The sequence below is a fragment of the Pelodiscus sinensis genome, chromosome 26 (assembly GCF_049634645.1).
Source record: "Pelodiscus sinensis isolate JC-2024 chromosome 26, ASM4963464v1, whole genome shotgun sequence".
In the NCBI taxonomy this organism is placed as follows: Eukaryota; Metazoa; Chordata; order Testudines; family Trionychidae; genus Pelodiscus; species Pelodiscus sinensis.
This window is the reverse complement of record NC_134736.1, coordinates 3,707,294-3,728,481: the sequence shown is the minus strand read 5'-3', so window position 1 is coordinate 3,728,481 and position 21,188 is coordinate 3,707,294. Positions and strand designations below refer to the sequence as shown.

Below are 21,188 nucleotides of genomic sequence, written 5' to 3'. Positions count from 1 at the left end.
ACTTTCATATCATTCGTCATTACAGATGGCTTTTGTGCAGCATTAAAGAATGATATGGAATTACAATACAGTATAGGCTAATCACAGGGGAAACTTTGTAGGGGGTGGGGGGACCTATCGGTTTCTATTTACAGTACGTAAATATGGTGTCCCTACTTCGCGGATTTTCAGCTATCCCGGTCGGGTTTGGAACCTATCTACCGCGATAAACGAGGGTTCACTGTGGTCTGGTAGCACTTTATAGACTAACAAAACATATAGCTGGTATCACGAGCTTTCGTAGGCACAGCCCATTTCTTCAGATGACTGGAGTTCAAGCAAAAGGGACAATCTACCTGGCAGGTGGGTGTCTTGAAACCAATAGAAAACAGGAGTGTATATGAGATTCTAAAAGGTTCATATTTTTACTTATGGAGTGTCATAGAGAAGCAAATACAGACCACACCAGCATGTGATGAGTGCTTCTGTAACAGAAGTGCTCTTACCACCTCCTCTATGCACAGTTTTCCTGCACTAAAATCCAGAAGACCTGGAGTTCTCTTGTCACAATTGAGACTCCTTAAAGGGACACTTCAGTACAGCTTGCAGGAAAGCCAGCCCCATAGGACTAGAGAAACTGAAGGTCTGCTTAACAAAGCTCTAGTCCAGGGGTGGACAATACTTTTTGCCCAGGGGCCACTTCAAAATTTTTTGAAGTAGTCCTGGGCCACCCGGAAGGCCTATCCCACCCCCAGACTATGATTGGTCTGGGGGTGGGATAGCCCCTTTGCCCCCCCTTCCCACTAGGCACCCGTGCCCTGGAGGAGGCTTGGCATGCTCCCCCACCCCCAGGCCAACCAGGGCCTGGGGAGCAGCAGGGCCTCTGCAGGCCGGATCCACCTGCTTGGTAGGCCAGATCCGGCCTGAGGGGGCCCTTTTGCCCACCCCTGCTCTAATCCATAACTAACACCAGGTATCAAGGAGCTAACCCCAAACGCCTCCGCTGGATTGAATCCAGCAACAAGCACCTGTGCCACTCTCATTCCAACAGCTTTTCGAAGAGGCTGCCAGCGCTGTTCCCACCTTTGGAGGATAAGCCCAATATAAAACCAAAGAGCTCCGCAAATATGTCAGTGCCCACATCTTTAATGATCTGTCACAGAAGTGCTAGCTAGTAGAGCAAACGGGTATCAATTGAAGAGCCTAGCCTTCGGGCCGTAGGGCTGCCTTTCTGCGCGCACACACACACACACACACACACACACAAAAACTTAGCAAGGGCTAGTGTAAGCGCCACCAGGAGGATTTGAACCTGCGGCCTCTGGAGCCTCTACCCTCTGAGCTAAAAAGCCAGCTGGCTCCCAACCCATGCTGTAAAGGTCTCTCGGTTTTAACTGTTGCTGTGGTCGAGGTACCACTTGCATGGCTCAGTAACCACACTAGAGCTATGTCTACACTGGTGCAATCTTGCACCAGAGATATGCAGATGAGGCTAAGCGTGGAATATCTCAGTGCCTCATTTGCATACCTAATGAGCCTCCATTTTTGCGGAAGAGGCTCTTGCGCTAGAAGGAGCTGTCTATACTGCCCCTTTTTGTGCAAGAAAAACCCTCTTGCGCAATGCTGCTACGCTGATTATTTTCAGGAATAATGGCATTGCGCAAGAGGGCTTGTCTTGCGCAAGAAGGGGCCATGTAGACAACTCATAGCGCAAGAGCCTCTTCCACAAAAATGGCAGATCATTAGGTATGCAAATGAGGCTTGGCGATATTCCATGCTTAGCCTCATTTGCATACTTCTGGCGCAACAACCCGCCAGTGTAGACATAGCCTAGGTGTGTGGGTTACACTAGTCTTGGGTTTGGGGACTATCCCCTACATTCAAAGAGTTGCCTTGTTTCCTTCTTGTGTCCCGTCCCTCCCCTGCCCCAAATTCATGGTTCTCTAACCTCTTCCCCGATCTCCAATTTACTCATTTTTAAACATATAACCTTTGCCTTACAGAGTTACATGTTTATTAGAAAAGAACCAGCACATTAAACAAAGCCAGGCTGGGCTTGTCCTGTTAAATAGCAGCCATGCCCAAATGACTCTCCTTGTGCCATTACTCCAAGCGATTGAAGCAATTTTTTCCTCCGCCATGAGCTTAAGTTGTAAATCTCTCAACCAGACACAGAGGCAATGATGTGCTGCCGATGGTGATTATTATTAGCCGTTACTATTAAACTTTGAAGACTTCCAGGATTTCACTAGACGATCTTCACAGCAATGTAGCATTACGAAAAAAATTCATTCTCCTGACCCAAGGAACATTTCAAACTACCTCTTGTGTTACCAGTGCAATGGAGAGAGTCATTTTCTGAGCTGCCGGATGGCTGAAGTTGGGGAGATATTTTCAATTGCTTAGGGAACAGCAATGTAATGTATTTTACAGACACATGAAGGGAAGGTCTCTGAACTAACTGCCAACCATAACACTCCACATATCCCTGATGGATAAAAATATCCTCACGTAAGCAAAGGGATTGTGTAGATGCTCCCAAAAGGGTCTAACCAGGTGTAGCGGGATGGAATGAAGAAAGGTGAACCGAATATTAGGAAGAGCCCCCCCAGAAAAGGAGATTTAAACTGTGTGATAGTCTCTCAGATAACACAGGGTAAAGCCACCATTCAAGATACTTGAGACTAAACTGTAAAAAGCAAGATTGCTTGCGCTTTCTGAAATACATTCTAACAGCAGAGTCCTGAACTTGCTAGTGAATTAACTAGATGACCTAAAAGATCTCCCACTTCCCTCATTTAACTGATAACCGGTAGATATTGCAAAGGCCTAGAAGAGGATGTTGGGCCAGGGTGTTCAACACTCGAGATCAGACACCGTGGACAGTTATGGAAATGTTGCTCTTTGAGAGCAGTAGACTCTCTAGCCCAAGAAACGACACAGGAGGGAATCACCCTCTTCAAGGGCAGACAACAGAATTCTGCTCTTCTCAAGGGCAAAACAAAATCGAGACCGTAGCTTGCTTTAGCTAAGGTCCCCAAGGCTACGTTTACACGGCAGCACTATTTCGGGGTACTGGAGGGATCCCGAAATAGCTATTCCATGTCTTTTATGCACACCCGTAATTTCAAAATATAACGGGCTTGCTATTCCGACGTCCCAGTTACCCTCATTCCACAAGGACGTTTCGGAATAGCCATTTATTTCTAAAGAAGTGCTGTGGAGACGGCGCCACATTTCAAAATAAACTACACAATTTGCATAGCTCAAATGGCACATCTTATTTTGAGCTACAGGTGCAGGGCAGACGCCATCCCAAAGGAGCAGCGAACTTCCAGCTTAACCCTTCTATCTCCTCCTAGGCACCCTGATGTCATTTGTTAGATTCAGCCCACAGTACCATCCTTCTCATATGAGTAGGTAGAATAATTAATTCACTTGTCCTGCCCCAGCCCTCAGGCAAGCAGCTGTGTTCTTTCCACTAGCCGGAATTAACCACTTCCTTTCCAGCCTTCAGGGTACCATGAACTATCACATACAGACTCTTTTCTTCCAGCCCTTCGCTGGTATTATACCCTGCTTCCCACCCTAGTTTCTTGGTGAGTGAAAAAAAATGCCTGCATACCCACTTGCTAGTTTTACAATATTTCAGGGGGGAGGGGAGATGAAAGTAGAAAGAGTAAAGCTGCATTTTTTTATATATAGGGATAAGCGACAGATAGTAAAAAGCTGAATCAGTTGCACTGCAAAATCTTTAGTGCTTTCGAGTTAACACCAGGCTGCACAGGGAGCTGAACAGGAGCAGGAATTCTATAAATTAGGGCCAATGGTTTGTCCCGTGAAATCATGACGGCTTTTATGCGGCATGGAGCTGTTCATTGCTTGCTGCTGAAGGTCTATGTGGAGAGTGGTTTAAAATGTTATCAGCCGAGCTTGAGGGGAGGTATAAAGGCTATTTTGAGTCGCATTCTGAAATCCATGGCTTTTGGATCACGTTTGTGATTTTAGAGCCGATCAGGCCTTTTTTGTAGCACTTCCCTTGATAGCTCAGCAAACTTGTCCCCAAGGGGAGCACTTTGCAGGGTTGGGGGTCTTAGCTTGTATCAGCGCTGATGTAATATTGCTGGTATTTATGCAAAGTTCTCTTATGGCACATGTGCTAGGTTAGTTCTGAGATCTGAGCCTAATTCACAAGCGAACATGGAGCAGTAAGACAAGCTGGCAGTTTACGAGAAGATGATTAAATGTGTTAGACTTTGTTTAAAAAAAAAACCCAAAGCTGTTTTTGGAAGAAAACATTTTGTTTTTACAGGACCCTGGAAGGCTGCTAAATGTGCATTAACAGAATGCTAAAGTTCATGTGAAATCCATTGGTTAGTATGACTTTCCAGTGGAGCTGTTCAGACACTGGCCCCAGGCATAACCTAGCAGCCTGCAGGATTGGGAGAATCATGAAGAGTTCGCTTATTGCGGCATGGGCTTATAAGGCCGAAGTGTAAAGCTGCTTTCGGAGAACCGCAGGATAGGATAAAAAGTGGTTGGTTCCCACACATTTCTCTTGGTTTCCTGTATTCCAGGTTATCTGAAATTACAATCCATGTATTCCAGGTTATCTGGAATTACAATCCATATTAAAGTAAGTAGCACCCATAGTTACAGCAACAAAATTGTAACTGAGCTACTAGAACCGTGCTGGAGTTTTCCGCTATTACTCCAGGGAAAGGTGACTATTTAAATACAACAGCTTGAATGGATGGGCATATACCCTAAAAGAGCACCCACACAATTGTATTATAGTAATCCTGGTCCTTTATCTCTTTGGATAAACTCTCTTTGGATTTTTTACATTCACTCACTGCATCACTTTTAAAGTTAGGGCCCTATCCTTAATGCCCCCCCCCAAAAAAAACCCCAAACACATAATCCCACAAAAGAAACAGGGCAACAAAAGTGCAGAAAGTTTATGCGCATGTTGAAGGGTTTGCAGAATCAGCCCTTATACTACAAATCCAGGGATGGGGTGGAAGTGGGGGAGTAAAATCATATACATGAGGAGTAACGTCACACACCTGATGGAGTCCAGTCGGATTCCATGAGATTATCCAGATGCAGGAGTGTTTGTTGGGTTGAGATTCTGACTCTTTGGGGTAAGGAACACAATGGCCAAGATGTTCAAAAGTGAGTCGTGATTTTGGGGCCACAGCTCAAAGGGCCCTGATTCTCAGAAGAGAGGGGTCTCAATGCCTTCTAAAAAAATTACCCCCCTCCCCAAGGTGTCTCAGATCAGACCCCTAAATAGCAATAGGTTTGGGTGTGTCTAAATTCCAGATCTTCAGAAGCATTTAGGTGCTTACCTCCCATTGATTCCAATAGGAACTGGGTGGGGCCAAGGTCACTTCTGTAAATCTCAGCTCTTTGCATCTGTGTTGCAGAAGGACGGCCTGCGCAACAGTATAAATAAGGCAATACAATACATGGAAATGGAATACAGAGGTTAGAACATTCCTTTGCCAGCTTTCAGAGAGCAAAGGGATACAAAAAGCTACCGGCACATGATACATTAGTATTTGCATAATTTCTTGGGGTTGCCAATTTTGGTGCCTTCTCTCCATTCCTCCCTTTGTCCACACACTATAAACTAGGCCAACTGTAAGACAATAAGTCTAATTAGTGACCTATGGCTCTAAGCCTGCAAACACTAGGAGGATCATTGTGAGTTGTGACTCAGGGCTATGACAGCTGAGACCAGCCTGCCCACATTCCATGATTAATCCCCCAGCACAAAAGGGAATGCATCTACAGTGACTCAGCTAAGAAGAGCAAACTTTATAGGGCTTCAATACGGGCAGCCAGGCTCGGAACGGTCGTATTTATATTTTCCCACCAACAATCCAAGGTCTAGTTTGTAATTAAATTTGAAAAAAAGTTTCCAGCAAGCGGCGTATGACCTAATCATTTGTACTGTACCTATTTTTAGAGTTACCCTTTGTACGCAGTCAAGATAGCTGAAGTCAGAAGCCGCAACGTGTAACTCTTGAAGTCTTAATAAGCAGGGGGGTTGCCCTGGTTTAATTTACTGTGTAATTATTTTCCCTCTTTTTTCCCTTTTCTTAACCTAAAATATTTGACATCGTACATGGGACGGGGAGGAAAACGTGCTTAGATTTTAAATGCCAGACCTAGCGGTACAGTACAGAGGGGCTGTGCATATGCTCTCTGCAGCTCATCTTAAAAGAGCTTTTACACAGAATAGACTCAATTAGGGACTCCACAAAAGCACTTCACAGGCAGCCCAGGTTTGCTTCAAGTGTAACTGCCCGCCAGTCATGGCTCTCATCATTTAATAGATGGGCTTGAGGGCACCCCCTTGTATTTTACATTTCTCTTTACAATGAATTTAATTCTGGGGAAAGGCCTGACAGTTCCAGGAGACCAAAGGCGTCAAGGATTCGGAGCCTTTCCCCCACCCACACTAAGTACCAATTCCTCATTCCCCTCCAGCATGGTGATGCCGGTCCTGAAGAGAGCAACTCTGGAGGCAAAGAGGGAGTGTTCACCCTCAGTTCAGTCTGTGGCCACAAAAGGAGACCCATAAGCAGGAAACACCTGCCAACAACAAATCACACCAAGGCTAACTCCTCTCCAACTGGTCACCCACCAGCGAACTACCCCTGCAGGCTAAGATTTAAACTTGGACCATCCTGTGCTCTTATCTGGCATCTAGTCCTGTTGTCTTTGTGCACCTCCTAACCTTCAACAGTTTCAAAAGCACCTGAGTACCAGATCCTCAAAGGTCTCAAAGTTCCTAACTTCCAATGAGTGCATCAAAAATTTTGGAATCTAAGTACTATTGACGATTTGAGCCATACGCGCATTTGAAAATTTTATCCAAGTGTCTTGCCTTAGGTCCCCAAAGAAATCAGTGGAAGAGAATTGAACGCCGCTCTCCCAGCTAGTACTCTAACCACTGAACCAGCCTTATCCTATTTCCAAACTCATGGGTCGTCCAACCCCCTTCCCAAACATGAGCCATTCTTTTCCTCCTCGAGGCCAAAAATAGTCCACATCCGTGGAACACTTGTGTTTGTTTACTGCTGCTTCACATGCAATACACACACAGCTGGGGAAATTTGTTCTATCAGAATGGGCTCCGAATTGCTGGATTTCTTGCATAAGAAAACATCTAGGTGACTGAGTCAGCCAGAACAAAAACCTGGGCAGCATATAAAGTGTTTCGCTCAGTGCATGCAGCTGTGTTTTAATCAAAGGATTTTTTTTCCCTTTCAAGATTATTCTGAAAGCCCATCTAGAGCATACGGAACTCCAGAGCTCCTGACAGAGTTGGAATAGGAGTTTACCTCCTGACATTACAGTTTGGATTCAGGGTTAGATATTAACTGATTTTATTTTCTTAATAATTGCCAGGAGATACAACAAACCCTTAGTATCTTATCTAGTTAGACATTCCTAAGTGACTGAAACCTTAGATAACACTTGTAAATCAAGACATTTGCAAACTACCCTATTTTTTAAAGAGCTTTTTATGAATCCAGTTTGAAGGCTGGAAGGAATTGGGACATTCCAAATCAGTCACAACATATTTGTCTGTGCACTTAGCAGCAGCCTTTTGCAAGTGGGTCAGTGTTTGCGGTGGAGGGGGCAGAGTGAAGGAACGCACTCCAAAAAATGCCCTTGGAAATTTGACTTTCATGCCGAAGAGAAAGTTAGTGAGTTCCATGTTTGACATCCAAGTAAATTCAATGGCTGACTGGAGTGGGGAATAGACAGAAGGAAAGCTTTCTTGCAGATCGTTCCTGGATAAGAATGATTTTCTGAGGGCCAGATTTTCAAAAATATATAGCGCCTAAAAATACTCCAGCCCAGAAATCCCGATATAAGTGTTTCCTTCAAGAATCTGACCCAGAGTCTGGTTGGTCTGTAGCCAACCATTTCTGGTGCCATAGATGCTTAATTCAATCATAACTTGGGCAAAACACCACTCTCCTTCGCCATTTGACAGGTCTTTTTCAGTAACAGGGTCCTTGTCACGCGGCCTTTGTGACATAGAATCATAGAACACTAGAACTGGAAGGGACCTCGAGAGGTCATCGAGTCCAGTCCCCTGCCCTCACAGCAGGACCCAGAACTGTCTAGACCATCCCTGACAGATGCCTATCTTAAATATCTCCAGAGATGGAGATTCCACAACCTCTCTAGACAATTTATTCCAGTGTTTAACCAATCTGACAGGAAGTTTTTCCTAATGTCCAACCTAAACCTCCCTTGCTGCAGTTTAAGCTCATTGCTTCTTGTCCTATCCTCAGAGGCCAAGGAGAACAATTTTTCTCCCTCCTACTTGTGACATCAAAGCCTAACTATGAAAAAGCACATGATGTCACCAGATTAACATTAGGTCTTCCCCAGGGCATGAAGGAAATGGCCCAGATGAGAAGGGGAGCAAACTCTTTACAATAAAAATGGCCTAACTTTTCCCAGGTGATTGGGAGCTCAATTTTAGGAAGCCACACTTGTGAAACCGCTAGAGGTACAATGTTTAGAAGGTCGGTGCTCACATTTTTGGGGGGAAAATTTAGACCAATGTGTCTGATAACCATGAAACAGAGCAAGGCTGGGATTTAGTGAGAGGGATATACAGTTTCTGGGGGACTTCCCCCCAGTTTTAAATCTCCATTTTAAATTAACCACCCCTCCTTGGGATGGGAAAGTGACTGCAGAATACTGTCCTAAATACCACGCCATCTGAGCTCGCATCTGAAAGCACTGAAGAACCGCAGACTCCAGGCACTGGTTTGTCCATCTACCTCTGAGGCCGAGTACAATCCAAAAGCCAAAGCTCTTTGTGAGCAGCTCCTTTAGGAGCCCTGCTCATTATGAGAGCTTAGGGGGGGAGGGAGAAGGGGGAAGAGCAATGTGTGGAGAATAATTGGTTGCAGACCGGCTGCCTGCGTTGATGCGGGCAACAGAACACACAATCAAAATGAGCCTGGAGAGGTAGAGAATGAGAGAGGCAGATCCAGCAAAGATCAGATGGAACCTGGCTGGGATGAATTGAGAAGACGCAGGGAGAGAAAAGCAGCCCTGATATTCGCAGGCCACGAAGGAGGGAACCGGGCAGAAGGCCTTTTATGAAGGCGGAATTGCAACCGGCATCACAAGGGACAGGCTGAGCCTAGCATGAAAGGCGGTTGAAAATGACCAGCTGGGGCTAGGCTCAGAGGGTGGAAAGCGTAAACCCTGACTCCAAATCAGGCGGCAACAGGGAGCCCCATGGCTCCAGGGCTTGCCAGCGAGCTGCGCAGTAAGAGGCCCAGGATGACCGTGAATACCAATTTTCCGCAGCTGACTGGTTTCTAGTGGCTGGCGTGAAACACAAGGAGGACGAGATTGTGAACAGCACAGAGGCTGTCTTTTCAGGACATGTTCCGGCAAAATGGGTCCCCTCCCCCGCGACTAGGAGGCTCTAAGTGCTGTCTAACTTCAGTCCTGTTCCTAATGGAGAAGTATCGGTATCACAGCTGGCACCCTCAGGAGAACTCGGCAGAGAGGCTAAGGGATAAGTCAGGTTTGCCGAGTGGTCCACTGAAAGGGTATGGGTCGGGTTCTCTTGTTATAGCTCACTGGGCTGTATTGGAGATCAACAGAAGACCCCAGTCTCCAGGGCTGTCCAGCCAACATCTGCACATTAAAAGGGTTTTCACTTTGGAGACAGGGGAGAAGGGGAAAGGAAGGCCTGACCCAACAGCTGTAGGGGGTCTTCTGAAGAATCAACATCCAGGAAAGCTCCCATTCAGTAACACCTCTGTAACACCTATGCTGTTAGCACCAGCTTGGGCTCTGGCCTACTGCTTTCATGCTAAAGTGACTAAATCAAGGAGCCCAACTATAATATCTGCTTAGACGCTCACTTTATTTACTTCCTTGCTTTAAAAGTCACATTAAAAGGCTTCACTTTGATCCACCTTCCTAAGCCCAGCACCATCTCCTTCTCAAAGCCAGTAGCCTGGCTTGTGCTAAAACCCAAGTCACGCGCAGAACAAAGAATAACGAGAAATACTTGCTGCTCTCTTTGCAATCTGCTGCGAGAACTCACACAAGACGCACTAGGGCCTATTTCTCAGCAACTTCTGCTGACCTCTAGTGGTTGTTGACAACAAATCAGCCAACTCATGCCCTGGTAGCAAGACCTTAGTGTGTCTTTTTTTGCTCTTAAGTGCTTGCATGCTCCTTCCTTGGGCTCCTGCAGATTCCATCTGGATGGAGCGCAAAGGGGTGCTCAGACCTACAGGTCCGGTCATGAAAATGCACCAATCCAGCCTTAATCCACAGTCCTCCATAATGGTATCTAATAATGCAAGAGTACACCAGTGGTTTATTTACTAAACACCGAAATGGGACGGGGAAGCCACAGAAAAGTTTCAAAGTTAACCAGAGTCATTATGATGTCATAACTGAGTCGGCAAATGATAACCCAAGCCACAGAAAGAATATACACCGAAGGGGAGGAAATCCATCTAGGATAATATTTTGAAGAGTGCCCAAGGGAGGGAATGGCTGAATTTCACTGGCTTTCAAGGAGATGCGTCTCTCCAGTGCCCCAGTTGCTTTGGAAAATGGGACGCCAATGCATTTAGGTGCCTAACCCCTCAGGTGAGCTAATGCCAATGTGAGTCACATACCTACCTATTTTGGAGTCTAAGTGCTTTTGAAAGGTGTGGTTCTGCTGTTATTCCACAGGATTATAAAAGGCCTGACCGAAATGCTCTGCAGGGGCATTGTTCACTAATCCCCATCAATGAATAGAGGACAGCAGTTGTAGTAGGTTACACCTGGTACCCTGCTGAAGAGAGGATGGGTATCACTCTTGTCTCAGAGTGTGTCTAGACTACAGGGTTTTGTCGACAAAAGTGGACTTTTGTCGACAAAGCTATACCTGCGTCTACACTACCGCTGAGTTCTGTCGACATAATGTTGACAGAACTCAGCAGTTGTGTCGACGGCGGTAAACCTCATTCTACGAGGAATAACGCCTTTTGTCGACAGAGTTCTGTCGACAGAAGGCATTATTGCAGCCACGTTGTCCTTTGCATCTACACTCTCATGTCAACAAAGCGGCTTGCTACACCAATTGAGCCACGTCATTTGCGTAGCTTATTTCAAAATTGGGAGCGTTTACACAGCACTTATTTCGAGATAGAGCACTCTTCTTCCGACTTCCCTTACTCCTCGTACAATGAGGGTGACAGGAATCGGAGTAAGAAGTCCTCCAGCTTGACAGTATTTTGACATTATTTCGAAATAACTGCCAGCAGTGTAGACGTGGATTAAGTTATTTCAAAATAATGTTGCTGTGTAGACGTACTCTAACAGGTTTCGGGGCACAGGGCTAAAGTGCCAGGCCCAGTGTAGTGAAAGCATCCACTTCAGCTCATCTTGAGGCTATCTGCAATGTTGCTGAAAATCATCTCCTGCAAGTGGGAGTCTTCTGTCCTTGCTTAGCTCTGCAACCTTTTCTTGCCCCACCACCCCTTTTTCAAGTTCCATGTGAGGCCACCAAACTGTTAACTGATTTAGGATTTGGAAGGGGCTTCATTGCATTAGAGAGGGAGCAAATTCCACTCGTCTGAGGTCAGTGCTATAGAAAAGAGAAGTTCAGTAAAGCTGTCAGATTTTCCATAGCAAGGGCAGTCAGCCATTGGCCCAGGGTACCAAGGGAGGTGGTGCATTCATCGTGGCTTGGCATCAGGATAGGATGTTTTTCCAAAAGATACATTCTAGTTCATCACGGTGCAGGAGGCAGACATCACAGTGTGAGAGCCTAGGTCTGTGTTATGCGGAGGTCAGGACCAGATGAGTTTACTGGTCCCATCTGACCTTAAAAATCAATGCAATCTAAACCCTTGCCCATCAAAATTCATGCTCCTTTCTTTCAGTGTGCTGTGGGCTGTTTATTTTCACTCCCAAAGGCACCCAAACACCCTGAATGCCCCACTTGGTGGGTAACAGGTAACTTCTAGTAGGGCACCAGGAAGGAAATAGAAAAACATTCAGAAACAATGAGCAAGGAAATCAGCAAGAAAAAGCAAAATATCCGCAAGAGAGCTTTGGCCCCTTGAGGCTTAAGGACTAAAGCATCCGTTCATGAACAGAAGCTGCTGCTTACTCACACTTACTTGGCTATGAAACAATGGTTCCTGTTCACTGGAATAAGGGGTGAGCATGCTCTGTATATCCAAGATATGTCTAGAATGCTTATCACCTTATCTAAGTGCAGCTCCCCTTATCTCATTGAGCTGGGATCTAATCAGACACGATAGCTCAAGATAGTTGGGGCTTGTTGCAACTTGCCCAAGACACCTCCCAGTAAAACCCTGCTGTCACAGAAGGTACGTTGGTGAATTATGTAGAACATTTTTTTGGGGAGGGGGGTTCATTGCTTAAACCAAACGCCCCAGACTGGTAAGGTGAGTGGGCTGCTAGATATGCCATTTCCAGATGAAATAGGAAGCTGATCTTCTGAGCGGCTGGGGTCCAGTAAAGGTGTCATGGCACCTTCTGCAAGAAGAGAGATCTTAGGCCAGAACAGTACAATTCAGGTTACGTATGCTCAGAAGTCTGTTAGCACTATTGTGTTCACTCCTCCTGGATGACCAGTACTATATCAACATGGACAAACACCTGTCAGGGTTGGTCTAGACGGTGCTTGGTCCTGCCATGAGTGTAAGGGACTAGACTCAGTGACCTCTCAAGATCCCTCCCAGACTTATGGTTCTATGACGAGTTCTTATTAAGCATTGCTGGTGGGTGCCACATTTGCTTTGTCCATGCCATGTGACATCAGTCCTGTTCCACTCACTCATGGCAGTGCCTGCTTTTTGGGGGGCGGGGTGCTGGGAACCTATTGAATTACGGACATCTGCTGGATCCAGGTCTTTCCACGGACATCCCTGGGAGCTGGATTAGGCTGTGCCATAGAAGAGGAGTTATGGCAACTGCGAGAGGGACATAATCCAGGCAGGAGGAGAGAATTCCCCAGCCCCCAAAGAGCTGAGTGCTTAGCAAGAGGAGACAGCTCCAGCAATAATCACTTTTCAGAAATTCTATGGACAGTGAGCTACGCACTGGGGACAACAGACCTGCTGGGCGCCAGGACAAAGTGTGTGTGGGGAGGAGGGGGAAAAGGGGGTGGCTCCCTGCTCCTGGAAGGGGTGGGGCCTTGAGCAAAAGGGATGGGGCTGGGGCAGCGAGCCCTCAGCGCCACCTGGAGCATGTTGTGTTGGCTGCTGACCCTATCCCACCGCCAGGCTTAAGAGCCACCTGATGCTCCAGCGGTGATTCAAAGGGCCCAGCGCTTCGGCCACTACCACTCCTGAAGTAGCAGCATGCCCTTTTGAATTGCCGGATCTGGGGAAACTGCCCTCTGGCATCTCCCCTCTCCCGTCGGCAGGCCTGGCTATACAGAAGTCAAGATTAGAGGATCACAGTGGCCCTTTCTGGCCTTGGACTCTACAAATGGCAAGTCTCCGCCTGGAATTTCCAGGTGTCTCTGGTGTCGCAGAAGGTGCCCTTGCTTCTGCTCCTAACCAAGTGCGGCGTTTACATTAGGCACGTCCTGAGAAGTACGGAAATAAACCCAGATCAAAATCAGCGGGCGTACCTCTCAGCACAAGGCTGCACGCCGGGGTTACCTGGGACGGCAAAAACACCCTATTTTTTCCATCAGTCCCAATGGCTCCCTTGCTGCAAGCGGCCGGTCTGAGCGGGACACGGTGCCGTGGGCAGGAGTGACGCTGTTTGGACCAGTGTGTGATGATGTCCTTTCCTGGATTGGTACCTTCTGACCATCTGTCAGAGAGGGGAGCTATTGCCTGGGGGATGGACCAGATAATCACAGCTGCTAGCAAGTAATAGTTACGGAGGTTATCACCCTGTCTGGTAAATCTGGGAATACTCAAGGCAGAGAAAGATCTAATTTTATCTGAAAAAACAACAAGGAGTCCAGTGGCACCTTAAAGACTAACACGTTTATTAGGGTATGAGAGCGTTAGCTTTCGGGAGCTACAGCCCACTTCCTCAGATGCGGAAGGAAGGAAGAAAGATGGGAGTGTGGATTTTCATCCTTACTATCATACCTTAAATTTCACTTTATAAGAACATAAGAACGGCCGTACTGGGTCAGACCAAAGGTCCATCTAGCCCAGTAGCCTGTCTGCCGACAGTGGCCAGGACCAAGTGCCCCAGAGGGGGTGGACCGAAGACAATGATCAAGCGATTTGTCTCCTGCCATCCTTCTCCAGCCTCTGACAAACAGAGTCCAGGGACACCATTTCTATCCCCTGGCTAATAGCCTTTTATGGACCTAACCTCCATGAAATTACCTAGCTTCTCTTTAAACTCTGTTATAGTCCTAGCCTTCACAGCCTCCTCTGGCAAGGAGTTCCATGGATTGACTACGCGCTGTGTGAAGAAGAACTTTCTTTCATTAGTTTTAAGCCTGCTTGCCATTAATTTCATTTGGTGTCCTCTAGTTCTTCTATTATGGGAACTAATAAATAACTTTTCTTTATTCACCCTCTCCACACCGCTCATGATTTTATAGACCTCTATCATATCCCCCGTCAGTCTCCTCTTTTCTAAACTGAACTGAAAAGACCCAGTCTCTTTAGCCTCTCCTCAGATGGGACCCGTTCCAAACCCCTAATCATTTTAGTTGCCCTTTTCTGAACCCTTTCCAAGGCCAAAATATCTTTTTTTGAGGTGAGGAGACCACATCTGTACACAGGGTTCAAGATGTGGGTATAACATACATTATTTGCACCCTCCTTCCAATGCTGTTTTTCCACCCGAGAGCACATCAGATTCCCAGACTGACCGTCCTGGAGGGCTGCCATAGACTAGGTGCATCAGGACAAACTTCCCCTTCACATCATCCCCTGTGTTTGTGTCACTGCACAGGCAAAGAGGGAGCGCCTATAATGAAGCAAGAGGGAATTGTGACTCTCCAGTCCTTAGCTTTTCTGATGAGACAGCCAACAGCCATGGCAGGTTTTGTGACACTGATACTAGCAACTGAACCGGGAGCTTTTTCCCCATAAGGCCATGGAGCAGCTGTCAGGTTGTAAGTCTATCTTTCTCTCCTAGGCTAGGTCAGAGCTGATCCATTGGCGGAAAGGCTAGATGCTTTCTGTTCCATTTCCAAGGCCCCAAGCCAGCGGTTGCCTCTTGGATGTTTGGGTGCAGACAGTTCAGAACTTTACAGATCCTGCCAAGCTGTGGCTATCCTCCTCCAAAGTGCTTCATTCGGAGGCCACGAGTCCTTTGGTGGGAAGAAAGGTTGGACTACAGCGAATTGGAACTGCATCTTACAAACAAACATTCCAACCCACAGCAAAGCCTTGTGTCAAAGGTAGTTTTGCACATGCACGCCCCCCTCCCCGCCAAAGTGTGTTTGAGTTCCTCAAAACTAGGGTGATCCAGAATTGAGATTTAAAGCAATCGAGATACATATTTAAACCAGGTTCCAATTAATAAATTCTGCCTCCCGGGCCATGAATCTGCATGAAGCAAAAGATAGCACATGCACAAAGTACATGCTATGAAGAGGATGAAGGAAAGGAGAACAAAAGACGCTGATTACAAAATCAAACACTTCTCTTTTAAGATCATCTCTCTCCCCCTTGGCTTCTGCAGAGAGCTTACAAAATCGCTTTCCTCCTCAACGTAGGAAGGACTTCCACCGATCTCCAGGAAGACACAAAGAGACAAGGGCTTGTGGGAGAAGACTTTCTCAGCCTGTGGCTGGGAAGCATTTGAAGTTTAGTAAATCTCCAATTTTCCGCAAGTTTGAGACCTGGATCCTCCTGGTTTGTTTCTCTTAAACAGTTTCCTAGCAAGAGGGAGGAGAAATAAATGGGGGAGAGGAAGGGAGAAGAGAGAGAGCCTTTCCTGCTGCCAATATTGACATAGCTATTATGGGCATGTATAAAACTCCCATTTGTGTTATGCAAGTGTTATATTCTTTGAATACTTCTGTCTGGAGGAATTCTTTATTTCGTGATAGAAGAAAAATGTTTTCATATTCTCTCCTGCCATTCAGACCTGCAACCCAGCGAGCCCTTTTGCCCTTGAGAGCCATAACATTATTTGTTAACATTTTTATGATGCCAAATGGTCTGTGCTAGAACGGGTGCCATTCTTTAGCTGGGAAACCATATGGCATGCCGAGTAATAAATAAGGTATTGTGATAGTTAATGAACCTAATTGCTAGCAAAGACTTTAATACAAAGAATGTGCTGCTGAGAATTTAGCACCACATTAGAGATGCAGCCGAGCTCCTCTGACTTCTGAGGCTTAATTTAAGTTCTATATTGCAAACTCCCGAAAATAATTCCAAACCCTCCTGCTGGAAAAGCAACCTGCTGGTAGACTGTGATTATACTGAATTACTAAAATCGCAATCAATTTTATACACACAGTTAACCCTTGCTGGGGAGTTCTCTCAAGGATTCGATATTAAGCCACTTAAAGATACATTGGGTGCGAACATTATTGTCATTGTCACACACGTTTCTTTCTCACAGACAGCTCCCTAATGCCAGGAGCATCCGCTTTTAAAAACCGCCCCAGGTCTGAGCGAGCTTGACTAGCGGCAGAACGAGGAGAGGCATGCGTGGAAAAGCAACAATTCGGAACTCTTGCTGTTAATTTTCCCCTGTAACTCACAGTTATTAACTAGGAAAGATCAAATTGCAGTAGCCAAATAACCAACCGGGGCATAAAAATCAAATATTGAGCAGGTGACCAGATTCTTAGGACATGCTTCCTTACGTTAAAGAGTCAGTACAAGCCACATGACGGTGGAGAACGTTTCAGCCTGTCACAGCCCCGTGGAAGCGAAGGTCTCCTCCTCTCACAAGCATTGCTGACATTCAGAGCATCATAAGAACGGCCACACTGGGTCAGACCAAAGGTCCATCTAGCCCAGTGTCCTGTCTGGCAACAGCGGCCAGTGTCAGGTGCCCAAGAGGGAGTGAACAGAACAGGGAATCCGCACGTGATCCCTCTAATCACTGCGGGTTCCATTTTTTTAAACACAGGTAGCTAAGTTGCAGCCTCGGCCCCTCCCGTGTGACTCTGTTGTGCCTGCAGATGGGCATTTGTGATTGCAAAAAGAGCACCTGTGTATGGGGCAGGCACCTGCCATGACCTGCGCTGCCTTTCAGAAGTGGGATTTTGTAGAGCTATAGCCAGATGCTCTGTGTGTCAACACTGATTCGTCTCCTACTGAAGCCAATGAAAGACAAGACAGCCCAGGGTTATAATAGTTAAGATTTACAAATATAAATAAACAAGGAGCAAAACCACTCCAGTTTTAGGGCAGGAGCCAATTGCTACCTGATGGGGTTCGGAAGAGATGTCCCTTAGAGACGGGTTGCCCCATAACTGTAGGGCAACCGGTGGACTGCCAGCTCCTGATGGACAAGTTGCCATGGCGTCTCCAGGCAAGGTGATGAAGGCTGGCTTCCCCGTCCACGTCTGTCTCCCTTCAGGCGCAGGCGATGGAGTCTCAAGTCCAGGAGCTGGCTTACTTCTGGGTTTCTCTCCCGCGAGCCAGGATACGAGAGGAGAGCCACCCCCAACACGCCTATTTTTCTGGTTTCCTGCCAGCTGAGTGTTCCTCTGAGCCAGGACCTTGGCAGCGCCCTGTGACGGGTGCGCCTATCTGGCCCAAAGCAGGGAGGTCAGCACTAGTCTCCCCCATCCCTGCTTTGACCGACTAGTCAGGCAGCCGACTGTGGCGAGCCCCTCCCTGGATCTATTTGCTGTAGCCTACAAAGCCCCTCTGTGTTACCTGATGTGTACCAGGGTGGTACATGAGCTCCCTGGGCTCTCTGTGTTCAGGCGTGCCCACATCAGACATGGCGTCGGGAGCAACCTAGCCCAGGGATGTTATTCCATCACTGCTCACAGGATGCTCACTTTGCCTGGGGGAGGAGGTTGGCAGCTGTGCGTGGGGTAGGGGGGACAGTAAAGGACAGAGGGGTGCTCATTTTGACATGTGGCCCATGCAGACTGGTGGCTTGGGATGTGTTTGTTCTCTCAAGGGACAGATACAACCCTGAGAGATGCTGCATACTAGGGATGCCCGTCAGGACCTGGACACCTTCCCGGTGAAGACCTGGGAGTTTCCCTTTACCGGCAATTGACCAGTAAGGCTTCATTCCCCTTCCAGGAGCAGCTATTCATTGGCCTCTCCATAAGCAGCCCTGGTTGAGTCCATGGAATGTTATCATTTCGGATGATCTTCCACCGCTACGCCCGAGCCATGATGTTTGATTTCTGTGGCACGCCCTGCCAACCGTTAGCAAAATCCGCTTGCGTTTGGCCTCCCTCTTTAGCCAGCGTGGTACGTCCAGAGTTTCTACTTCTGCAAGACATGGGCTGGGATTCAACTGTCTGGCACATCCCACTATGATCTCAAGAGCTGCCTCATCTCTGGGACACACCAGCAGAAAAGGGGAAGCCATGATTTATTACCCCTTACAATCACTCCTAGACGCAATAACATCGGTAAGAGCTGGAACTTGTGAGTGAGAGAATTTAAGAAGTGAGAGCAATGGAAATATTTCCTTGGTGTATGTGGCACCCATGAAAATGAATAACAGCAGCTGCCACTTCCTCTAGATATGAACAGACAACCAGAACATGGTCTGATGACTTTTTATGAAGGGGTTTGTTCATGGTTAATACCCCCAGAGGGTTTAGGGGGCTATATACGTAAGGGATATATCCATGAGGTAGGAAAATATTATTACTAGAGATGATTGACATTTTTCTGATAATTTTTTTCTATAAATGGGCATTCCTCAAAATGGCAAAAAATAATTTTCTACAACAAAATCTGGGTTGTGGGTGAAAACTGAAAATATTTTGATTTTTGGCAATTGATTCCCTTTGACTTTTTGGAAACCATCAATGAATTTTTCCCCTTGCCTGTGAAAAATTTCATTGGGGGACACATTCATCTGAGGAATCTCACTCATATCATTGTGTGCGCGCGCTCTCTATGCTAACGAGTGACATATCTGTTTTGGGGAGGCAGTGACTTACGATGGATGCTCACAGGAGCTCCTCTTGTCTCTAGCCCTTACCAGCCATGTTGTTCCAGCTCAATGCTGGGTTCTGAATAACAGTAACAAAATTAAGAATTCAGCATGGAATGAAGCCGCAAACAGCTGACAAGTCAGACTAGTGCTTATTAGACTAATTGTGTTCATCTTACTGCTGTCTCATCCTCCCAGCTCCTCATTCGTCTGACTCATTTACTTGTTGCATGTCGTCACACGCCTGGTTGTGAGTTGTCTGGTGCAGCGCCTGTTTTTGTATCCTTTGAACAGTCCCGGGCACAGTAGGGCCCTAACACTTTCTTGAACTCCCTCTGTATTATCTACTCTACATCTGAGAGAGTCTGTGTGTCCGCCCAGGCCTCTGTGTGTCCTCCCGTGCATCTGTTTGTTCAAGAACTCCTCCTGAAAGGCAAGAGCTAGAACCACCACATTTGGTAGGCAGCTTCCTCGTGTCATAACTTAAATCAAGGGCAAGGTTTTGTTGTGCCAGGACAATGGGATGTGCCTGGAATGGGATGGGTTCTCAGAAAATCAGACAGAAAAGAGACAGATTCACCAGGCAGGTGAAAGGGGCTTGCAGGGGGTGCCTCTCCCCTGGGACTGCCCCAGCCCCGAGTCTTCTACCCCCCAGGAACCTTTTAAGGAGGGTGGAGGGGTTGAAGTTTCCCTCCTCCCCAATTCATTTGGGGACATTTATGGCTATCCCCCTTCATCAGGGAGTGAGAGGACAGTGCAGTTTGTGCATCCTCCGGCTGGGGAGCACAGGGAGCAGAGGCACCTGGACCTGTCTCAACAGGGGGACATGCACCCCTCCCCTGGAAGCGCATGCTGGTCATTTAAAGGTGCTTCTCACCTGGCCCCAAGCAGCGGTGGTGAGAGGGGGCGGGGTCATGCTCTCTCCCCTCAATCAGCCAAATTTGAATAAAAGTTTTCTTCTGTTATACACAGGCTTGCTGCTTGCAAGAGGGGAAGGATTGCCTCTGAGAGGTACCCAGGGTGAGGTTTAGTTTTCCCAGATTCCTGGGTAAGAACTGGAGCTGGTTCTCTTTTGTAATGTTATGAAAATCCCTAGATACTGAACGCCTGAAAAAAGAAGATTAATTGGGGGAAGGACCCAACAGTATACTGCATACTGAGCCCCTCCTCCCCAGAGCAATGATTTAAATGAAGCATGCGCATTTTCAGGATAGTTTCCAAAACAGAAAAATTAACTGAGTAAAGGACCTGAGCAATGCCCGGTAAATCTGAGGTTTATAATAAAATTGGGAGACCGGATGATAGGGTAGGCAGACCATTCTGGGGTCATTTCTCAGGTGGACCACAGATTCCCTTTTCTGACCGTGAGCAAGTCTCTGCTCCCTGCGGTGCCTCGGTTTCCCCATGTGTAAAAACGAGACACCAACAGAGACTTACCTTGTAGGGCGGGCTGTGCTGTGAAGTTCCATGCACAAATGCTGGAGAGCTTACAGACAGGTCAGAAAGCGATGAGTGCTACTGAAATCCAAAGCAACACACATGGACCTAACACAAGAATTCAAGACCCCCCAGACGTTCCAAAGTTTGCTATTCAGGCTTCAATCAGGCAAATCTGGCCAAGCTGTCCCCTAGGTCTGGAAGCATCTGAGCCACCCCGATCCAGCTCTAGTCTCCATCGTGGGCTTCTTTCCTTGTGCTGAGCACATAGTATCCAAGGAATAATGCCCAGGCTTTGCCGTCCCAGTCAGTTATTTCACAGTGAGCTGATGTGTCATTCATGCTAGTTCTCCACATTTTTAAACCTTTCTGGAAAGAATCCTAGAACACTAGAACTGGAAGGGACCTCGAGAGGTCGTCGAGTCCAGTCCCCTGCCCTCATGGCAGGACCCAGAACTGTCTAGACTATTCCTCACGGGTGTCTATCTAACCTATTCTTAAATATCTCCAGAGATGGCGATTCCACAACCTCCCTAGGCAACTTATTCCAGTGTTTAACCATCCTGACACCGGCCCATCCCCACTACCGCTATTTCAAAATAACTATTTCGGGATTCGCGTCTCTCCAGATGAAAAGCAGAGTACAGATT

General features: G+C 47.0%; 2 long non-coding RNA genes across 2 annotated transcripts; one reads left to right on the top strand and one right to left on the bottom strand.

Annotated features, from left to right (window-relative positions):
* Nucleotides 1-4,396: 4,396 nt before the first annotated feature.
* Nucleotides 4,397-7,990, bottom strand: LOC142820558 (uncharacterized). The gene is made up of 3 exons (XR_012897785.1): nucleotides 7,900-7,990; nucleotides 5,334-5,420; nucleotides 4,397-4,561 (listed from the first exon to the last, which is right to left on the bottom strand). It is a non-coding gene; the product is annotated as an uncharacterized LOC142820558 (long non-coding RNA).
* LOC142820559 (uncharacterized) lies at nucleotides 4,432-18,636 on the top strand. The gene is made up of 3 exons (XR_012897786.1): nucleotides 4,432-4,556; nucleotides 4,588-10,647; nucleotides 18,231-18,636. It is a non-coding gene; the product is annotated as an uncharacterized LOC142820559 (long non-coding RNA).
* Nucleotides 18,637-21,188: the final 2,552 nt, after the last annotated feature.